The sequence below is a fragment of the Ipomoea nil genome, unplaced genomic scaffold, assembly GCF_001879475.1.
Source record: "Ipomoea nil cultivar Tokyo-kokei standard unplaced genomic scaffold, Asagao_1.1 scaffold0188, whole genome shotgun sequence".
NCBI classification, from domain to species: Eukaryota; Viridiplantae; Streptophyta; class Magnoliopsida; order Solanales; family Convolvulaceae; genus Ipomoea; species Ipomoea nil.
Genome location: NW_017616616.1, coordinates 2,958,527 through 2,980,276, shown reverse-complemented (window position 1 = coordinate 2,980,276; position 21,750 = coordinate 2,958,527). Strand labels below are relative to the sequence as shown.

At 34.3% G+C, this 21,750-nt stretch overlaps 1 long non-coding RNA gene across 2 annotated transcripts; it reads left to right on the top strand.

Annotated features, from left to right (window-relative positions):
* Window positions 1-16,759: 16,759 nt before the first annotated feature.
* LOC109185893 lies at window positions 16,760-20,690 on the top strand. 2 transcript variants are annotated; one of them, XR_002055066.1, is made up of 7 exons: window positions 16,760-16,960; window positions 18,623-18,676; window positions 18,710-18,916; window positions 19,000-19,180; window positions 19,769-19,890; window positions 19,978-20,115; window positions 20,185-20,690. It is a non-coding gene; the product is annotated as an uncharacterized LOC109185893 (long non-coding RNA). The 2 variants fall into 2 exon arrangements; XR_002055064.1 differs by having other exon boundaries at window positions 16,761-16,960; window positions 20,196-20,688.
* The last annotated feature ends 1,060 nt before the right edge of the window (window positions 20,691-21,750 follow it).

The following is a 21,750-nucleotide window of genomic DNA, read 5'->3' as shown; positions in this document are numbered from 1 at the left end:
TATATATATATATATATATATATATATATATATATATATTTCATCTCCTCGGTAAAAAATATGGACCCTCATCCACACCCTTCATCTTGAAATATTGGTCAAAGTACCTACGAGGTCCCTGTACTATAGCGTTTTGTTCAATTTAGTCCTTATATATTTATTTTGTTCAATTTAGTCCCTATACTTTAAAAATTGGTGTAATTAAGGACAATAGTTAATGGTGTTAATATTACGGCTAACTTAGGTTACGTGGCGCTGACGATATTTATATTCTTACTCATATATTTCTTTATAAATATTTAAAATTAGTTATTTTTACCACCAATATATTAAATTAGTATGTCTAAAATAAATAATTAAAACCATGTTTTTAATGAGATTTGGACAATTGTACTTAGTTTCACCACTTTTTAAAGTAGATGGACTAAATTGAACAAAATAAAGGTACAAGGACTAATTTGAACAAAACACTATAGTACTTTGACCTGAAATATCAAATACTAGAAACTTACCATTACAGAATTTTTAAATTTACAGTAATTATAAAATAGACATCGCTCTTAAAAGTTACAAATAAAATAATAACCTTATCCACGTATGAACGTGCAAACTTGTGTTCTTATAACGATTATATTGTGCATTTTAGAAGGGTTGTGTTGTACTCTTAATTGGTTACTGATTATATTTTGAGTATTTAGAGTTTTTTGTTGAGTATTTTTATAATTTTTGAAGTTTACATACTTTTAAGTTGCATTTGTAAGTATTATTATTTATGATGTGTACTTTTAGAATTCTAGTTTTTGAACTTACTTTTGTGTTACACTGGTAAGTATAATAAAATTCACTTTGAAACTTTGTATAGCGAATTTTAGAGTTTTCATATATGTTCGCACTTGGCGTGAGTTCACACCTGATCAGTTCCACCTCTATCTATATAAATGGCAAAATTCGGTGGTGGATGGGAATCTAAATCACATTGAAAAACATATCTCAAAGAATGAATAGTATTGGGCATATGTTCGAAGAGTTAAGTTTAGAATCTTGATGCTCAATTTGAATTCAATGACTATTGATCGCTAACCAAAAAAAAAAAAAAATTTAATCATATTTTCATTATTAGCTATAATTTTTAGTATAATGATAAATAATTAATGCAATTTATATCAGAATAAATCATAAAATTTAAAAACTCGATATTAAAAACATAATATAATTACACAATGATAAGTGTTTGAAGTAACAAATTACAAATAAAATATGTTCTTTAAATAATCGTTAAGAGTTCCTCAATAAACAATCAAACACTTTATTAGTGAATGTAATCATTTACCTAGAGAGTCACTTTGCTGCTTTCAAAATAAAATAAATAAATAAATAAATGCAAAAGCAAGAAATTGAAATAAAAAAGAAAGTTGTTATAAATAGTAATGATTGTGGACATTATTATGTAACGGTTTCCTTTATGTCTCCATTATTGTATTCCGTTACACTTGTTATTATATATATGTCATTCTAATGTAATGATCATAGGTGTGGTATAAAGGAATAAGAAACCCTCTATTTTGTCTCTACTCTTCTTCTTGTTCTTACTGTTCTTCACGAGCTAAAGGCCTGCAAACAAACTTGCAATACAACAAAAGTCACTTTCTTCTTTTTGCTAGGGGGAATATATATTGTAATTATTAGCTGCAGACTTGCGTGTCTTATCCATTCGTTGTAGGAAAATGTATTTGCAAAACTAAAATTAACCTAGATTTTTTAATTAAAAATTTTGTCCGTAATAATATTTCTTTGATTTATAGAAAAATTTGCAATTGTTACATGACCGAACTGACTGACTTAAACCAAGAAAAACAACATACTTTACTTACAATTATTTCGGAAGGATTTTGGTTTATTGGTTAATTACAAGAATGTGGAGTTGTTGAACTACTAAATAGTTAATTGAGTTCATATATATACATATATAATACCATGTCCAAACATTCCGAATATTCCCTTGGATGAAATGCAGACGTATAAATCCAGCCCCTGCTTACATATATAACTTCTGGATTAATTACAACAATTAAAAAATTAATTATTTAATTAATTTCCAGTACAAATTAAGCACTATATGTTAAGAGTACTATTTCTTCCAGCTGTTAATAAATTAAACATTTCATTTCCTAACTTGTTCTGATCTAACAAGTATTATCATGGTTCGTTGGTTTAAAAAAAAAATAAAAAATTGTTCTGATCTAGATTAAGCATTTTATTTCCATATTATTCAAGGCCTGAAAATGCAATTGCATGCCTTAGAACTTGGTCCCACTATGTATTGCTTGTTAATAAAGTTTATTTGTCTCTCAAGAACTTCTTGCAGAAAGGTTGAATTTTCAACCCTAAGAATCCCTCAGATCCCTGTCTGAGAAAATAAATCACAGTGACGTACTCAATAACTCAATCGACATCACAGTGACGTACTCAATAACTCAATCGACAGGCCGGGGGCCAAATATTGGTGGGCACAAGGAATCTGCCTACTTTGGACATAATTCCTTCACATTGCTGTCACCGAAATTTGAACCTTAGTCTCTTCGATCTCTCAAATACTATCTACTAAATCATTGAGCTAAGCCCATGCGAGTTGGTCTTTCAAGAACTAACTATATATGAAAGTGGCCAGCCCTCAATATATTGATCTAGTGGATTAAAAGATTTTTCACTTAAGTTTTAATTTGTTTCTATGTGGCCAGGATTGTAAGAGTTTGATTCTTATTACGAACATTGAGAGTTTAGATTTGGATAGATTTCTTTGTGCATAGGAATATACAATGTTGTATTATTTACCTCCTATTTATTTAGGAACGAATTCATGAAATTTATTTAGAATATAGTATGAAAAAGTTGGAAACATGCATTATGCATTTATATGAGAAACAAATGGATATGGTTAGTTGATAACACGCCAACATCTATGATTTACTTAGGGGTAACGTGCACGGTTATTAGTTGCTCCTATCCATATATGGATGAGGTGGATCGGAGTAATTAACCTGAGAAAAAAAGTGAAAAATAATTAGGAAATTATATAAGAGATCGAAATTGTTATATGCAATAATAATTCTCAAGTATTTTTGGATCAAAATGAGGGATTAATCTAATAAGGGAAAATGACACTTTTTCCCCCTTTGTTATATACTTATAGCACTTTTTCCCCCTAAATTATTTAAGTGGCAGTTTTTTCTCCTGATATATTAAATGGACATATTTACCCTTAAAATAAATATTTTATTTATTTTTCTTCTCCAACAAATTATAACCACGATTTGAAAAAATAAAATACATTAAGTGTTGAATTTAAAATATTTTAAAAATAAAAAAATAAAATTTTAAAAGAAAGTTTGAACCAACCGTTCAAATTGGATCCAAAATCGTGAACCGACGGTTCAAAATAAAACTCAAACCGCGATTATATATACTTATATGTGAGAGTCAATATAAATGCGGAAAAAAACATACACTATTTGCAAATATTATAATTAAAATTTAAGTTATTGCTAGTAGTTGTTCCGATTTGAACCTCCGATTCACGGTTCAGGATCCATTTTTTTCCAGTTCACGATTTTAATAAACGGAAATCCAAATATTGGGTTATGTTATGAATCATAACCGAAATTTTTTAATTTGATTGCTATAGTGTTTGGTTCAGTTTGAACCGAACCGTGGTCATCCCTACGTATAAGCAATAATTTGTTGAAGAAGAGAAATAAATAAAACATTTGCTTTAAGGGTGGAAATGTCCATTTAATATTATCAGGGGGAAAAACCGCCACTTCTATAATAATTGAGGGGGCAAATGTGAATGCATGAATAACACAGGGGGAAAAAATGCTATAAGCATATAACACAGGGGGAAAAAGTGTAATTTTCCCATCTAATAATGTCTAATAGTAATTCTTCTTCGACCAAGAATGCTTAATCTATCTCCTTCCCCAAAAGGTTGAATCCTTAATCACAAGGGCTCGACAGAATAATTGAGAGGATGTAAATCACGGTGGCTCAATGACTCACAGACAGGACCAAATGCTGGTGTGCACAAAGGATCAGGTCACTTTGAGTATAATCCCTACATTGTCACCACCGATGTTCAATTCAATTCGAACCTTAGTCACTTCTCACAAATACGGCATACTGAACTATTGAGCTAAGCTCGTGTGGACAATGCTAATCTATCTTCATTCAACACATGAACGATACCAAACGTATCATTTTTTTTTTATAAATAAATAAGTAAACGTAAAATAGGTGGTTCTTTTTTTGAGCGACGAGGGAAGTATACACTAGGTAAATCTCGCATTGTTACCCTATACTCGAAAAAGACCAAAATGAGGTAAATAGGTGGTTCTTGAAAATATAATCAAGGGAAAATTTATATACATTTGCATTTTTTTTTGTTCTCCAAAATTATCCCTCTAGCCGATAGCAGAAGACTAATCCCTCATTCCTACTGTCAGCACACTAAGTAGTAGGGGACTGACCAAACGGTTTGCTCCATTTATATGAGTGGGGTTCGAACCTCCAACTTCATATTTAAGGAATGAGGTGCTAAACCACCACATATATACATTTGCATTGTGTGTATATATATAGAACCAAAGATTCTGGAAAAATACTTTTTGTATTTATTATTATTAGTTAGAACTTCAACATTAACGATTAACGTACGTATTACTAAGGTAGCCTTTAGCTAGGATGACTTATCACTCCAATACGTGCCTTATCTAGAGGCAAAACTATCATGGCGGACAAGACACTGCACCCACGCATGTATCCATTAACGTCAACCCCTCAAAACACTCACGTATAGTACACTTCACCAATTGCATCTCACCAATATAAAACCTACCGGCAATTTCCATAATTAATATTAATGTTGCACAGCCTCCGCACGTTGTTTAGGACGACCACCACTACTGGTTCCTTAAAAACATCGATACATATCTTCTTTCTTGTTCCCAACCCTCAAAACCCCCCACGCTCAGACCCGACAGAGTATATGAAAGAATGTAAATCAAGGTAACTCAGCTGAACACAGAGGTTAGACCTTTGCGAACAAGGAACAGTCCCCTTCTGCTCCTACACTGTCACTTATCGATCTCGAATCATTGTTCTCAAACTTTACCGACCAACTGAGCTGCTCATGCGTATATGCTTGCCGATCAAACCCCACAAACTATTTCAGTGGATTTAGATCCAATCGCAAGTTGTTTTGTTCTTTTTCCCCGGAGTGTGGTGTACGTATCGACCAAGTTTCTAATTCATGTGGTAACAAGAATCTATCCGAATCACGTCTAGGTCGAGCTATCTAGTTTTCTCCGCGTACGGTGTACAATCTATTTTTATTATTATTATTTTTTTGTTTGTGTACTTGAATTGTATGTTGATGATTATCTAATATCTATCTATTATGAGTTCTACTACATAGATTCCCAAATTGTACTCCATCATTTGTACTTCCTGAGGTGGCAAATCAGGATTGGTTATTTTCAACATGTAGGTCCACAGACAAATGTCTACATAAAAAACATGTGAGAGGGAGTATAAGTTGGGAGTATAAAATGGGAGTACATCAAGTATTTTCCATCTATTATTTTATACTCATTGTGTTGGGTATGTAATTATGTAAACATAAATATGTAGGTCTAACTACCAGTTTAAACTTTTAATTAAGACAAAACACATGTGTGATAAGCTCTATTTGTTTAGCTTTTATTTAAAAAAAAAAAAACAGTATGTTTAGTCTTTTAGTTGAAGCCAAACACATCTTTCAATTTATTGATTAGAATATGCTATAGAACCAATCAACACCGTGCCTTTGTATTAATTCAAAGTCAAAAAAGGTAGGGATCGGACCATGTTGATTTTATATCCTGTACAAACTCAAATCTTTCATCATTTACTCTGAGATGATAAAGTAAAAGAGTCATAGATAATAATTGATACCTTTGAGTTTTTATCTCACACATATATATAGTGCTATTAATAATTCTTTTTTTTTTTTTTGAAAATGTGCTATTAATAATTCAATTACATCAATTTTATGCGAAATCTCTATTTTAAAGTTTTCTGACTCTTTAACTTGAAAATTTTACATGAGCTAAGGTATGAAAAGTGAAGTATTTTAATTAAGGTGATAATTGGTGCAATGTCAAAGATGGTTGTCACATTGGGAAATACATGCATATATTCAAAATTGAAAAGAGAAAAGTCATTTGCTTCAAAGGCTAGCACATGTCCATGGTTAGAAAAAGAAGGTATATATGCATGCATGTATCTGTCTCTCTATGCATGCATACAATGTAACAAAATCCTAAACAAATTTAATAATAATTCATCTTATTCTAGATCATCCAGTCGTCTCTCTCTATCGTCATCGCCGCCATACTTGGATTCTTGGCAAGCCAACAGATGTTGGAAAAAATAGCTTAAAATGGCATGTTAAGTGGCTATTTTGTGGTACAATTATCAGTGGGGTTCACTTCCGATTTGGGTCGGGTTAAAGTGGAGAACACGATAATAGAATCAAGGAATGCATATTTTTTCGAGAATATATTTCCTTGTAGGTCCAACGAGGGACCAAGTACGTCAAAACGAACGTTTGACGAAACTATGGATAATGATAGTGGGGAATCCGAGAGAGAACCCGAGCTCGAGCCGAGACGCAGTAAGTGGGCGAGAGTTGGAAAATCATTCGGTCCTGATTTTCTAACTTACTTGTTAGAGTACGATTCGGGTACTCTAACTTGTTTATTAGAAAATGAACCCGATCTTCTATCTTGTTTGATAGAGAACGAGCCTCGAACGTATGTAGAAGCCGTGACTTCTACGGAAGGACCAATGTGGAAAGAGGCTATAAAAAGTGAAGTGGATTCTATTCTACAGAATCACACTTGGGAACTGGTTGATCTTCCTCCGGGTAGTAAACCCTTAGGATCCAAGCGGGTCTTTAAAAGGAAGATGAAACCGGACGGTTCCATCGAGAAGTATAAGGCTAGGCTTGTGATCAAGGGTTACAGGCAACGCGAAGGCCTCGATTACTTCGACACGTATTCTCCCGTGACGAGAATAAATTCCATTAGGATGATACTTGCCATAGCCGCGTTGCGGAACTTGGAAGTTCATCAAATGGATGTGAAAACCGCTTTCCTAAATGGCGAATTAGATGAGGAAATCTATATGGAACAACCCGAAGGGTTCGTGGTTCCGGGCCAAGAGAGGAAAGTGTGTAAGTTGGTTAAATCGCTCTATGGTTTAAAACAAGCGCCTAAGCAGTGGCACGAGAAGTTTGACCATGCGATGTTAACTAACGGGTTTAAAATAAACGAAAGTGACAAATGCGTCTACGTTAAGGAAACGATAGACGGCTACGTCATCCTTTGTTAATATGTCGATGATATTCTCATCATTGGTAGTAATGATCGGATGATCAAGTCTACCAAAAACATGTTAAATGCGAGATTTGACATGAAAGATATGGGTTTGGCTGATTTAATCCTCGGGATTAGAATCATTAGAAGACCTGATGGTTTCGTGTTAAGCCAATCACATTATATTGACAAAATCCTTGAGAAGTGGCTAGGACACCATTTGATACAAATATTCATCTAACCAAGAACCACGGAGAAGGTATTTCACAAGTGGAATATGCTCAGGTTATTGGTAGTTTGGTGTATCTTATGAGCTGTACTAGGCCGGATATTGCCTATGCGGTTAGTAAACTCAGTAGATATACGAGTAACCCCGGTGCTATGCACTGGAAGGCAATAGTAAAGGTTATGAGATACTTGAGGTATACTCGTGATCTTGGACTGCACTACGGGAGATATCCCGCTGTACTTGAAGGGTATAGCGACGCGAATTGGATATCTGATATTAAGGACTCTAAGTCCACGAGTGGCTATGTGTTTACACTAGCCGGTGCAGCCGTTGCATGGAAATCCTCTAAGCAAACTGTGATAGCTAGATCCACGATGGAATCTGAGCTGATAGCCTTGGACAAAGGTTGTGAAGAGGCTGAATGGCTACGCCATTTTATAGAGGATATTCCTAATTGGGAAAGACCGGTACCTCCAATATGTGTGCATTGCGATAGTCAAGCCACAATTGGGAGGGTACAGAGTCATATGTATAATGGTAAGTCTAGACACGTGCGTCGTAGACATAATACCATTAGACAACTACTCACAACTGGTGTTGTCTCGATTGACTACGTAAAGTCAAAAGACAATATAGCGGATCCGCTGACCAAAGGGTTAGGAAGAGAAGTTGTGGAGAAGTTGACACGAGGAATGGGTCTAATGCCCTTGGACTGAAAAGTTCTATAGTGGATACCCAACCTAGCTGGCACCTAGGTTCAATGGGACAACTAAATTATGGAACGGAGCGCGTCACTGTGGGGGTCTCGGACTCCCTACCACTCCTCGTTAAAACAGTGACTCCCGCAAGAGGCTAGCATGTTAATGCTTTAATGATTCTTGAGTATGCGGGATACTCGAGAAAGAATCACCTATGTTAGAGAGAAGTGAGGGTCGCTTCAAAGGAGAATTGTTGGGCACAATTCTTTAGAAACTCTCGCAGAACCAGGAACGGTCACCCACGACCAAAACGGGCACACTCATGAGAGCAAGAGCATGGTTGGGAGATTCCTGTGTGAGATATGTCATCGTCTACACAAACGGCAGTCGGTTCAAAGACATCGCGTTCTACCGTACAGCCAGTAGAGTAAACATGTCTTCACGAGGGAAGGTTCAAAGGGTATAGTGACTCCCTACCTATCCTATGCAGGGATCTACCGTTTGAACACAGTTGTTTCCGATTTCAAAATACCCCGAAAATCAATTTTTCATTCATGTGGGGGATTGTTGGAAAAAATAGCTTAAAATGACATAAAATGGCATGTTAAGTGGCTATTTTGTGGTACAATTATCAGTGGGGTCCACTTCCGATTTGGGTCGGGTTAAAGTGGATTCGGATTCTTCGTAGTGAGACGAAGAGATCGATATATCGTACGCTCAAAACGGATAATGGGTGAATGAGATATTGATTCTCAAAGTAGACCCATTTGAGTTGGAAAATGAAGGGAAAAAGTGAGCTTTTGTCCCACATTGCTTTGGAATGAAGATTTTCCCCCCTTATATACAAGAGCTCTTTTGAAACTTGTAGAATTGTATAGCATAGAGGCTCTCTCGCGCGGGGGGGGGGGGGGGGGGTGCAAATCAAATTCCAACTAGCAGAGATTGAAAAAGGCTTGATTCAAGCCCGAGCTCGTGTGCGCCGGCACCTAGGTGCACGAATGTCGTCCGAAAATTGGCTGGCCTTGCGGGCTAAGTTATGCCAAACTTCGGTATCATTTTCCAACTGCTATAGCCATTTGGTTCGGCCAGAACCGAAGAGGTTGTGGTGCGTGGTGCACCGAGAGCACAACTCTCGTGCAACAGAGTCCACGAAAGGTGCAAGGGCCGAAACTGGATGAGGTCGAAAGTTGAGACCGAACCCTGTACGCTAACGGTCAGGAACCCGAAAGTTCTGACTGTTGAGGGGATTGAATTCATCTGTTACGGAATTAATTGTCTATTAATTCCAATTTTGAATTCTGAATTCAATTCCCAAGTAGTGGCCTGCTGTTATAGCTGTTGAAATGCAGCTTTAATGTCATTTTTAATTGCCAAGGCTATTGGCTCCTTCAACCCTATATAAGAGAGGGTAGAGGCAGTAGAGTTTTTACACACAGAAACATAGAACACGAAAGTTCGTTTTTTTCAGCTTCAAAACCTCTCTGCTTCTATTCTTTCTTGACCTACTGTGTTCATAACCACGTCTTGCTCGCCGGATTCTTTGTTTGAATGCTCAAACACTGAGTCATAGCAAGTTTTATCCTGGGAAGCCTAGGCTACAACGCTCCTAGCATCTTTGGGAGGTGGCAAATAAGGTTTTAAGGAAAGAGTGCTCACTCGACTCTTGAAAAAAACCCCAACACCAAACACTAGCCATTTTTCTTCATCTTTTCTTCCCTTCTTTCCAGAAAATAATAGTCAATTTTATTTGATTATTATTTGTTTTCCTACCAACGGTACCAACAACTATGTACCCTTCCTAAATAAAGAAAATGGTATATTTCTAATCACTAATTATTGTAAAAGAAAAGCTCTAGTAGTTTTTATCTAGTAAATGAGAATTGATCGAGAAGACTCATTCTAGGTTTGCTTCTAGCAGTAGCAAGAAGAAGCCTATATAGCAAGAAGTAAAGATAAATTAACAAGTGATGACCACCTAATCTATCTATACTATCTATCTAAATTATATATAAAAATAAAATCCTGAACTTTTAACTTCCTCGTCCAATTCCTAAAAAATCTCTCTTCCTAATAAAATATATTGATTTATACTTTTCCATTCGTACAATAATATAATTCTAGGTTAAAATTTTATTCTAATATTATAAAATAGTGTAATACAATTCCTATTGTAATCTATACCATCTATCTATACTGTATATAAAAACAAAATCCTGAACTTTTAACTTTTCACCCAATTCCTAAAAAATATCTCTTCCTAATAAAATATATTGATTTCTACTTTTCCATTCATACAATAATTCTGGGTAAAAATTCTATTCTAATATTATAAAATTGTGTAATACAATTTCTACTGTAATATATATATATATATATATATATATATATATATATATATATATATATATATATATATATATATATATAAACAAAATCCTGAACTTTTAACTTCCCGCCAAATTCCTAAAAAATCTCTCTTCCTAATAAAATATATTGATTTCTACTTTTCCATTCGTACAATAATTCTGGGTGAAAATTATATTCTAATATTATAAAATTGTGTAATACAATTCCTACGGTAATCTATACTATCTATAAAAACAAAATCCTGAACTTTTAACTTCCCGCCCAATTCCTAAAAAATCTCTCTTCCTAATAAAATATATTGATTTATACATTTCAATTCGTACAATAATTCTGAGTGAAAATTCTATTCTAATATTATAAAATTGTGTAATACAATTCCTACTGTATCTATACTATATATAAAAACAAAATCCTAAACTTTTAACTTCCCGCTCAATTCCTAAAAAATCTCTCTTCCTAATAAAATATATTGATTTCTACTTTTCCATTCGTACAATAATTCTGGGTTAAAATTTCTATTCTAATATTATAAAATAAAATAGTGTAATACAATTCCTGTTGTAATCTATATATCCTATATATGAAAACAAAGTCCTGAACTTCTAACTTCCCGCCAAATTTCTAAAAAACCTCTCTTCCTAATAAAATATATTGATTTATACTTTTCCATTCGTACAATAATTCTGGGTTAAAATTCTATTCTAATCTATACTATATATAAAAACAAAATCCTGAACTTTAACTCCCCCGCCCAAATCCTAAAAAATCTCGTTTGACAATAATAATAATAATATAATAATAATCAAAACAAAACTATATACAAAATAAAATTTAAAAAAAAAAAAACAACAAACAAAAACAAAAAAAAAAAAAAAAAAAAAAAAAACAAAAAACAAATGGGAGCCCGTGGCTCCCATTTTTTATCCCACATCGAAAATGTTTGGAAAGAGAAGCTCTTGAGCTCCTCTATATAAGAGGAGCAATACTCATCTTTCAAACAAAATTGTTTGCCCATCAATGTCGGCAAGTATTGAGCAGCCAAAAGACTCTTATTTACGAAGTCTTAGTTAATGGCTTCTTATTTTAGTTTTTGTTTTAAAAAAAAATTATTTATTAGGGATGTTTGAGAAATATTAACCCAAAATGTATATGTGTTGTTTTAGTTTTTTAACTGTTTGGAGCAAATTGGCAAGTTATTAAATAATATTTATAATATTTTTGGTGTTTTGATGAAAGACAAAATGTTAAAATGGCAAATTTGATAAAATTTTGACGAATTTGTTTAAAAAATTAATTGTATAGATATTAAAGTTCGTTTGGAAAGTATGACAATGATTTCTGGAAAATGAATTATTATTCATAAAATATTTTTCTTTTTAATGTTTGGTTGCACAGTAGAAAATAAATGACTAAAAATATAAAACAAAATAAATATTAATAATTGACTGCAAATAAAAAATGATCCATAATTGACTAAAATAAAAAGAAATGGTGACTTCACTGCATTTTAATTAAAAATGAAACATAAATTAAAAATTGGACGGAAATATTTCAATAATAATATTCTACACCATCAATAGTAAATGCATATTTTAAACTATAGTAAAAGTAAATTAAAAATGGAACAGAAATATTTCAATAATAATATCTATACCATCAATTAATAAAGGAATGACAATTAGATAAAAGTATCATTGCATTTGTTATTCTTTTTTTTTTTTTTTTTTTTTTGAATGATTGCATTTGTTATTCTAATTGACTAATTGACTGAAAATAAAAAAGAATAATTGGCTGAAAATAAACTTGATATTACTAATTGACTGAAAATATAAAAGGATCACTAATTGAGTGATATTCTACCATTATATATTTTCACCCGAGTAACCCGTCCTGATGGACTGAAGGTGTTAACTCTAGACGAGGATGGAAAAGATTGTGTTGTCACTACCAATGTCGTCTACAAATATGTTTCAATAATGTGTAAATATATACTCGGTAATATTATGTTTTTTTTTTAATAAAAAAATTACTATATATCTAGACAAAAAATATATCTTCCGTACAAATGAATTAGGATAACAATTCATTCCTATAACTGAGTTGGGAACAGAAATTTGAAGTTCAAATGACCGTTTTGTCCCCACTTATATTTAATTTAAAATGGTTTGGTGTTTCTGGCCAAATTTCGCCGGTGATTTGGCCGGGAGGACCAAATGTGTTAGAAATTGCATAGTTGTAGTACTAAATTGTTAGTTTTTAAAGTCAAGTACTGAAATTAACACGCCCGCCCCCTATAGTCATAGGACCAAAAGTGTAAGTTCCTCTAATTATATTCTTTATTGTCCAATATTTACAAAATTAGAAGAATAAATATAAAAATAGTTTATTAAATTACATAGAGAAATTACCTCAACACGGTTAACTTCACCAAGTTATAATGTGAAAAATGCATCCGAATCCTATATCCTATACAATAAAAGTACATATATTATTTACTTTTTATTATTTAAGAGTAATAAACTATAAACTATTAAAATTATAATAATTGAAATTTTTAGATATTTTCAATCTGGTTCTCTAGTAACATACTATCACGAATTTTTGAAATAAGTCCTAGATCACAAAAAAGTTTCATCACGGACAAAGATTCATACATATTTAATATGTTATCTGGTTTTACTTGAATCTTAAACAGAACGTGTTGGTCAACTATAGTATCCATTTCAGGTGGGAATGCATTCATTTCGTCCTAAACAATAAAGAGTATTCGTTTAGTACAAAATGAATAAAAAAAGTATATATATATATATATATATATATATATATATATATATATATATATGCCTAATTTAATACAAAAATTAAAAGAAGCCTAATTTAATACAAAAATTATTTATAACCTCCACATAAGTTATGTACATTCTTTTTAATTCTGATGCAGATTTTTTAAACAACTCGGTGCATTCATGATCTCATAATTGGAACGATGCATTCCCACGACCATCAGAAATTCTTATGGTAACTTTATATTTAAAGGTACCATTGAAAAAATATTACAAATACACCAAATTTTAATGATCATATAGTCTTTTTTTTTTTTTTTTTTTTTTTTTAATGTAATAGTGCATAAAAATATAGATTTTAATTTTTTTTTTTCCAAAAAATGGGGTGAAATGTTTGTTTTTCATACTGTTTGATGGAAAAGTATATAAAAAAAAAAAAGAATTAATATATGCCTTTTAAAGGACAAATTTCAATATGTCAATACGGTTACATAATTAAGATATTATTATGCCAAAAGAATACCAAATGTAAATAACAACATAAACCTCCACATCTTAAAGCACATATTCTAAGGTTGCTCCGTGGTTATCCTTGACTTCGTAGAGACAAATCAATCGTACTTTTATTGTCCATGCAGCACTGTAGGCTTTTATTTTATTCAATAAAACAAAAGTAGGAGCCATTATATTATATGTAGATTATTTTATATGGAGACTATGTATTTGTACTAGTGAGATACTGAGATTCAATGAAATATATGAAATTGGTAGTGGTAATATGTTTCTTGAGCTACCCTGTTGGGTTAATTGATTTAGCATTTTTGTAATTATGTATTATGTATATAATGTATATGAAATATATGTAAAATAAATTAGCAGAATGGAAAGAATTGAAATTGATGGTAGTAGTAACATAATTGAAGTTAGAAAATTTGATGAAATTAATTATTATAATATTATATTTAGTAAATTGGCAATGATTTTTGTATAATCGATTTAACATTTTTGTAATTATGTATTATATATATAATGTATATGTAAAATAAATTAATAAATTAATTGTTATAAATTTTACCCCGTATAAATTTTTGGAAGAAAATTTTGGCCATCATTTGGCTTATATATATATATATATATATATATATATATATATATATATAGGGACGCACTCAGGTGCGAATAAGTGCCCAGGAAGGAAATGCGAACGAATCAGCGCGTGACACGTGTCCAGATCTAATAACTTAAAAAAAATGCGGTGGCATTTTCGTAAATAATTGAACATCGAAGTGTAAGTAAAATCTCTTATAAGTGCACCTATTTTCACCTATAAGTGCATGTAATTTTGCCTTGTTAGCATTCACTTTCCGCAACCATTCATGCACCTGGGTGTGCTTATAACTATATGTGCAACTATTTATAACTATAGGTGCAACTACTTATAACTATATGTGCACCTACTTTCACCTATAAATGCATGTAATTTTGTCTTGTTAACATTCATTGATCTGAGTTCAGCGGGTAGTAATACTCCTGAAAACCACTCGCAAACATTCATACACCTAGATGCAACTACTTATACCTATGTGTGCAACTACTTAGAATTATAGGTGCAACTACTTAGAACTATAAGTGCAACTAAGTATTGATGCTCAGTGTAAATTTTTACTTGCACCTATAATACATTTTACATGCACTTGTAATACATTTTACTTGCACTTCGATGTTCAATTATTTACGAAAATGCCACCGTTTTTTTTTAAAAAATCAGTGTTTCTCATCCATTAGATCTGGACACGTGGACGAACAGAATCCATTCCTATTTCGCGCCTGGGCAAGCCGTTCGCACCCAAGTGCAACTCTATATATATATATATATATATATATATATATATATATATATATATATATATATATATATATATATATATATATATATATATATATATATAGTTGCATTCACATGTAAACACCATTAAAATATAAACATGTGGACATATATCATGCACACACCTAAATGCGGGTGTGCACATATCTGTGGACGACAGTGTGGGTGTGCACACATCCGTAGTATGTATGTGTGAATCCACAGTATTTGGGCCAGTGTGCACACGTCCATGAACGACAGTGCACATAAGCGGACACAGCACACAAAAACATAAAAACTAATCACAACCTTAGATATCCAAAATTCAACAATCCAGAAATGTCCACACGTTTGTATTTTAAACTCTGTTTTTACATGAATGTAATTCTCTTTCTCTCTCTCTCTCTCTCTATATATATATATATAAGGAATAAGGGTCAAAGAGGCCACCCAACTGCACACCAATATGCAATTAGGCCATCCAACTCAAAAAGAATGCAATTGGGTCATTGAACAACACAAACTTATGCAATTTGACCCAAAATTTACTTGTTTACCTGAATAGAAAGTTACTAATTTAAAAATAATTTTTTAACAATAATTTTTTTTTCAAAATAAATATTTAAAGTAAAAAAATATTAAAAAATTAAAAAAAAAAAAAAAAAAAAAAAAAAAAAGAAAGAAACAGCCCGAGACGAAGAAGTCTTCGTCTCCGGCGAGTAGCTTCGTCTCCTGGCCGGAGACGAAGTTACCTTCGTCGTCTCCGGCCATGGAGACGGAGGGACCTTCGTCCCCAGGCCATGGAGGCGAAGGTCTCTTCGTCTCCATGGCCTGGGGACGAAGGTACCCCATGACCGACGATGAAGGTACCTTCGTCTCCGACCATGGAGACGAAGAGATCTTCGTCTCCATGGCCTAGGGACGAAGGTCCCTTCGTCTCCATGCCCGGAGACGACGAAGGTAACTTCGTCTCCGAAATTTTTTTTTTTTAATTTTTTTTATTTGAAATATTTATTTTAATTAAAATTATTGTAAAAATTATTTTTAAATTTAGTAACCTCCTATTCAGGTGAACAAATAATTTTGGGACAAACTGCATAAGTTTGTGTTGTTCAGGGACCCAATTACATTCTTTTTTAGTTGGATGGCCTAATTGCATGTTGGTGTGCTGTTGAGCGGCTTATTTGACCCTTATTCGTATATATAATTAATAATTATAGATAGAGATAGAGATAGAGATAGAGATAATGTGGGTGCACAAGTTACGGTGTGCGTTGCGCACAGGATATATTATGACCGGTCAAGGTCTTAGGGGCATTTTTGTATTTCAACCGTGCGAGTGGGTCTTCTTCGTTTATTCTGCGCTTCACTCTATCTCGCACCGTCATCTCAGAGCTGTCTCTCCCTCAGGGCTGCGCGATTAGTCATTGCTGACAGCGGCCTCCGCCGGGGCTCACAGGGTGCAGCCGGCGTCGCGATCCTTCAAGCGTCGGTCTGGTCGCCATCCTCCATCCTCCACGGCGTCCACTGCTGGTGACCGAGCCGCGGGCGGGGTAGCTTCGAGGGTAGCCGCAAGGCGGCGGGAGGCGCACCGGTGGCACATCGAGGTCAGTTCCGGTTAATTTCAATCCATGCCTATATTCTTTGTAATGCAGACAATTTTGGTTTTTAGGCAATATTGCAGTTTATTTTTTGAAATAGATAGTGCCTCTCATACATATATGTCAAGGTTTTCGTTTATGTGTCTCCCTGTTACTGCATCAAATATAGTTTCATGGATAATTTGGTGTTGTTAATCAAATAATTTGCATTTGCACGTATCAAAGAGTAAGCCCTTGTTTGGCCTACAATTTACTAGAGCCTATCTGCTCCAAAAAGCATAAGCTGGACCAAACACTACAAAAACAGGAAAATGGTCATAATAAAGCTATATAAGAGGCAAGAAGCTGAGGGGGAGGGGGGAGAGGGGTAGGTGAAGGTGTAGGTGTAGGTGTAGGTGCATATAAAAGGAAGTGGAGGCATGGAGGTATGTATCAGTGAACTGAATAATAAAAAAAAATAATAATAATAATAATAATTAGCCCGTGCATACTATTTTTTCTCCCATGTGCATCATGCAGACACCATTGCAGTTCAAGGAAATACTAGGATAACTAGAAAGCAGAGTAATACAAACAGAATTCTTATGAGCTCGTAGGTAGTTTACTGTTTCAGTGAACTAGTGCACATCAGAATTTGTTTCGGTGTTTGATTTGCTTGGTGTTTTCAACTTTTTATTCACAGTTGCACAGTGATGGTACCTTAAACCGCTTACTATACGTTGGGGAAATTGGAGAGAATTTGCTAAAATGGGTGATGCCTGTAGTAGTGTTCGTCTTTATGCATTTTAGAAGTGTAGTAGTGCACTTATGTGAATGCATTTATCCCAGGTTGGGTGCTTAAGGCTTTTTTAATTTACCTTTACTTCTACTAGAAAAGCTAACAGCCCATATTCATTGTATACCACTTACTGTTTCAGATTCACTAGTGCATAGGCAAATCAACAAAAAGTAAAAAGCCTTGAAGCATGAAGCAATGCATAGTTCCCGAAATGCCCTGAACACGTTACTTTGTATGGCTTTGGGATTGCTTAATCTCATACTTTGTTTACTGCATAACTCTAAAGTTGTCATATGCCTTGATATTATGCAGTAGTTGTTGGAAGAAAGGAGTGTGTCATTAAGGTCTCATTATGTCAAACTCATGTGAGGAGCAAACATATATGTGGTTGAAGTAATAGGTTTTGTAGTAATACAGTTCCACATTTTGGTGCCATTATGAAATAGGAAGAATAGGTGCAAAACGAAATAAATGTCCTCCCCCAACTTTCTACAAGAATCTATATGAAAATCACCATTATTGTCGTAGTTGGTTCATGGGTGTATTAAGAATGAGCAGCAGGGGGGCGGGGCGGGGGGAACTCGGGAAATGCACTCATTCCAACCATTAATTCTAATATTTTAAGACGATTACTTACCTGTTTGAACTCAGTTGTTGTGCGTCCAGGTTGCCGTAGGGGTGTTTTATTGGGTAGGAATTTGTGAAGTTTATGGTCTTGTTTCAATTCATTATCAGGTGTGCATTTAGGGAAAAAGCCCTACGGGTTGTATTCTGCACTCACTACATTGCACAATTGTGTTTTGCCATGCTGAGGAGCTTGCTTCTATCTACTCATTCTTCATATACCATGCATGGGTAATTAATATGTGACTAATGAATTGGAAACGCAGAGGCTGGAGGAAAACACGGCTGGACCGTCGACTGTTCCCACGCGGGCTCCACAGGTTTCAGTTTAAACATAGCCTATGCAGGTGCAGCCAGGGGGGGAGCATGATGGATTCACCACCGCAGTGTGTACCCCAGGGGAGGAGAGGCGGTGCTGATCGCAAAGGCAAGAGCCCTCTCGTTCACGAAGAGCAACCTTTTGGAATGTTTTTCAGCACCTCGATGGGCTACCCCACTATTCCTATTCCACCCATTTATGTCGTCTGGGCATGGCTGTTTGGCTCCCCGCTCGCTGATCGGTAAGTGAGGTATACATTACATAGAAATAGTTACGAGCTAAACCAATCTCCGTGTGACAACCGTTTTACGTTAACTTGGTTAGCAATGAAGTTTTGTTCCACCGCGCGAGCCGAAAAGCAAAATGGTCGGACTTCAGAACATTAAAGGAGGGGACAAACGTGTCGAGAGTGATAGTAGATGCATGGTGTTTGGTGCTCAATGCTAGGGAAAGGTATCGGAGATGGAGTGCGCCTTCCCGTCTATTTGCCACGATGGCCGCTACAGTATGTACACTCTAAACAATTGGGAGGCTGCATTCTAGTCTAGTTAAATAATAAGGAAGAATTTTTTTTCCTTTTTCTAGATTACCATAGATGCACATGACATGGATGAATAACATTGTTCTCTATTCTCACTTTTCACTCTATGACTATGTGAATTTTGCATGTTGGCTTCATAACTTTATCCGTGATTTGTAGGTGGTATGAGATAATTGCATCTAAGACCAGAAACCTAAGATGGACTATTAAAGTGCTACTGTATACTCTGGAATATACCTTTACTTCTAGCTAACAATTTCAGTGGAGTCTAATAGATACACATGGCATGGATGTGCACAGTCTACATTACCATACATGCACATGGCATGCACTGCACTTAACATTAAAATTGGAAGTAGGTACACATAATATTAAAGAACATGCTTAGAACTTTATGAATGCGCAGATTGGGAGTGCACATGTACGATTTGCATTGAATACTTTTTGAACCAGTCTTGATGCAGATGTAGATCACCCTTACTGTCAGAACTTATAACTTGTTTGAAGTGCCCTTAACATTACTAACTTGTTTATAACCTTTTGTCTGTGCAGATTGGGATCGGACTATTGTGGGTATTTCATCCAGTTGCGACGAGAGGCTATCGTGGTTTAAATGGCGACTAGATGCTGATGTGCAGACAACAGACCACGTGGGGATGGCCACATTAGACATGGTAACCTTGATCCAAATCTAAAATAGATAATCTCACTGACACAGAACCGTTTTAATCCAATCGAGTGTGCATTTTTTTTTTTGGCAGTATATCTTCCCGATATTGCAAAAGGGACGTTACTATGTGATGAGAATCAGTGTCAAGTGATCCAGGTTCGACATTATTGACAACTCGTCGGCAACGAACACGGGCACAGAAATGTATGGGGGAGCACCGGCAGAACTGGTAATCACAACGTACACCCAACATTGTACGCCACATGTTACTTCTACTCAACTACCTAATTAAATTTAGTTTGATTGCAGATAGACCTCCTGGCTGCGTGCTTAGATAGTAAAAAACAAACACTTCATGCACACCGCTTAAGGAACTTGCAACCCACAAGGATGCAGTTGTCATGGAGCGACACCGCTACCAACTTAGACTCTGCAGCGTATGCGATGTGACACATGGAGTCCTTCGTTGGACAGGAGTGCACCAGTTGGCATTCTGGGCTTGAAAGAGGGAATCTCGTACTATTTCTAAACCTGCAGAAAAGGTTCATGCACAACATCCTGCTGAGTGCAGTAAATGGCAGCATGCAGAGTATTGTAACACAGTATGACCGCCACAGGTTCACACATCTGCTCTAAGGATTAGCTCAACCGTAGCAGTAGCAAGATCACAAGTAAAGGGTGTACCCGTAAATAATGTAGTACTGTTTTTCTCATTTTAAATACGTTTTCTTTCACTTTTACATGATCATCATAGAACGTTTGAATGTTGTCTTACATGACTGTAAAGAAATTAAAACACAACTGCTGAATAATGTGATGTTTCGATCACCGAAAAAAGCAACTGAAAAAGTATAATAATTTTTTTAAATTGTTCTAATAATTTTTTTTTTTCACCTCCCTAGCTAAGGACTTTTGTGAATGCCAAAAGTATAGTTATCAGACCACCCGTTTTGAATAAAAACCATGGATTTCTGACCACTTTTGGGTGATTGAAAATGTAATGTTTTTAGGAGTATGCACTTCTTAAAATGGAAAATATTTACAAATACTATATATATATATATATATCACCCATTTTTTTATTTATCTCTTACACTTATATGATGATATCAATTGTACGTAGGAGTAGGCACGGGTTGGGTTCGGATTCGGGTTCGACCCGACTATATTTAGGTCATCCGAAAATTTTTGGGTTGGAATTTTTCAAGCTCGAAAACTGAACCAAAATAAAGAAACCATGCATCGGGTTCGGGTGCTTCGGGTCGGTCTTAATTCGGGTTTCGGCCAAAATACCCGAAGTGATCATTGTTCAAAATTTTATGTCATTTATAATTATCTTGTTTGAATTTAATAACTACGGAATAATATATTATTGTTTTATATAAAATTAATTATATTTTGTAAAAATTACTTTGAGTTGTGATTATCCAACAATTTGTACGTATATGGCAATTGCTATGTTATACGTATTCATTCAACAATCATATATGTTTGTGTATGCACAACTGTTCAAATACATGAAAATTTGTAATCAATGGAAAATATATGCACACTGTATATGACTTGCGTACTGCAATTCGTTGGAATCAAATTGTTCTCTGCCTTGAATATGCAATATATGTACTGTGCGTATTGACTAATATGAATATTATTAAACATAATCATGTTGGTATTTGGTATTGTGGATGATTTTGGAAATACTATTAATAGTTTAACTTAAATTTTTTTTTGGTCAAATGCTTAGTAGGGTAATAATAAAAACAAATATACATTACAAACTTATTGGTAACAACACTTTTTTTTTACAAGTTCATGGATTAATTTGGAACTTATTCAAGTTAGGTGGCTTAATTGCCATTTCTCA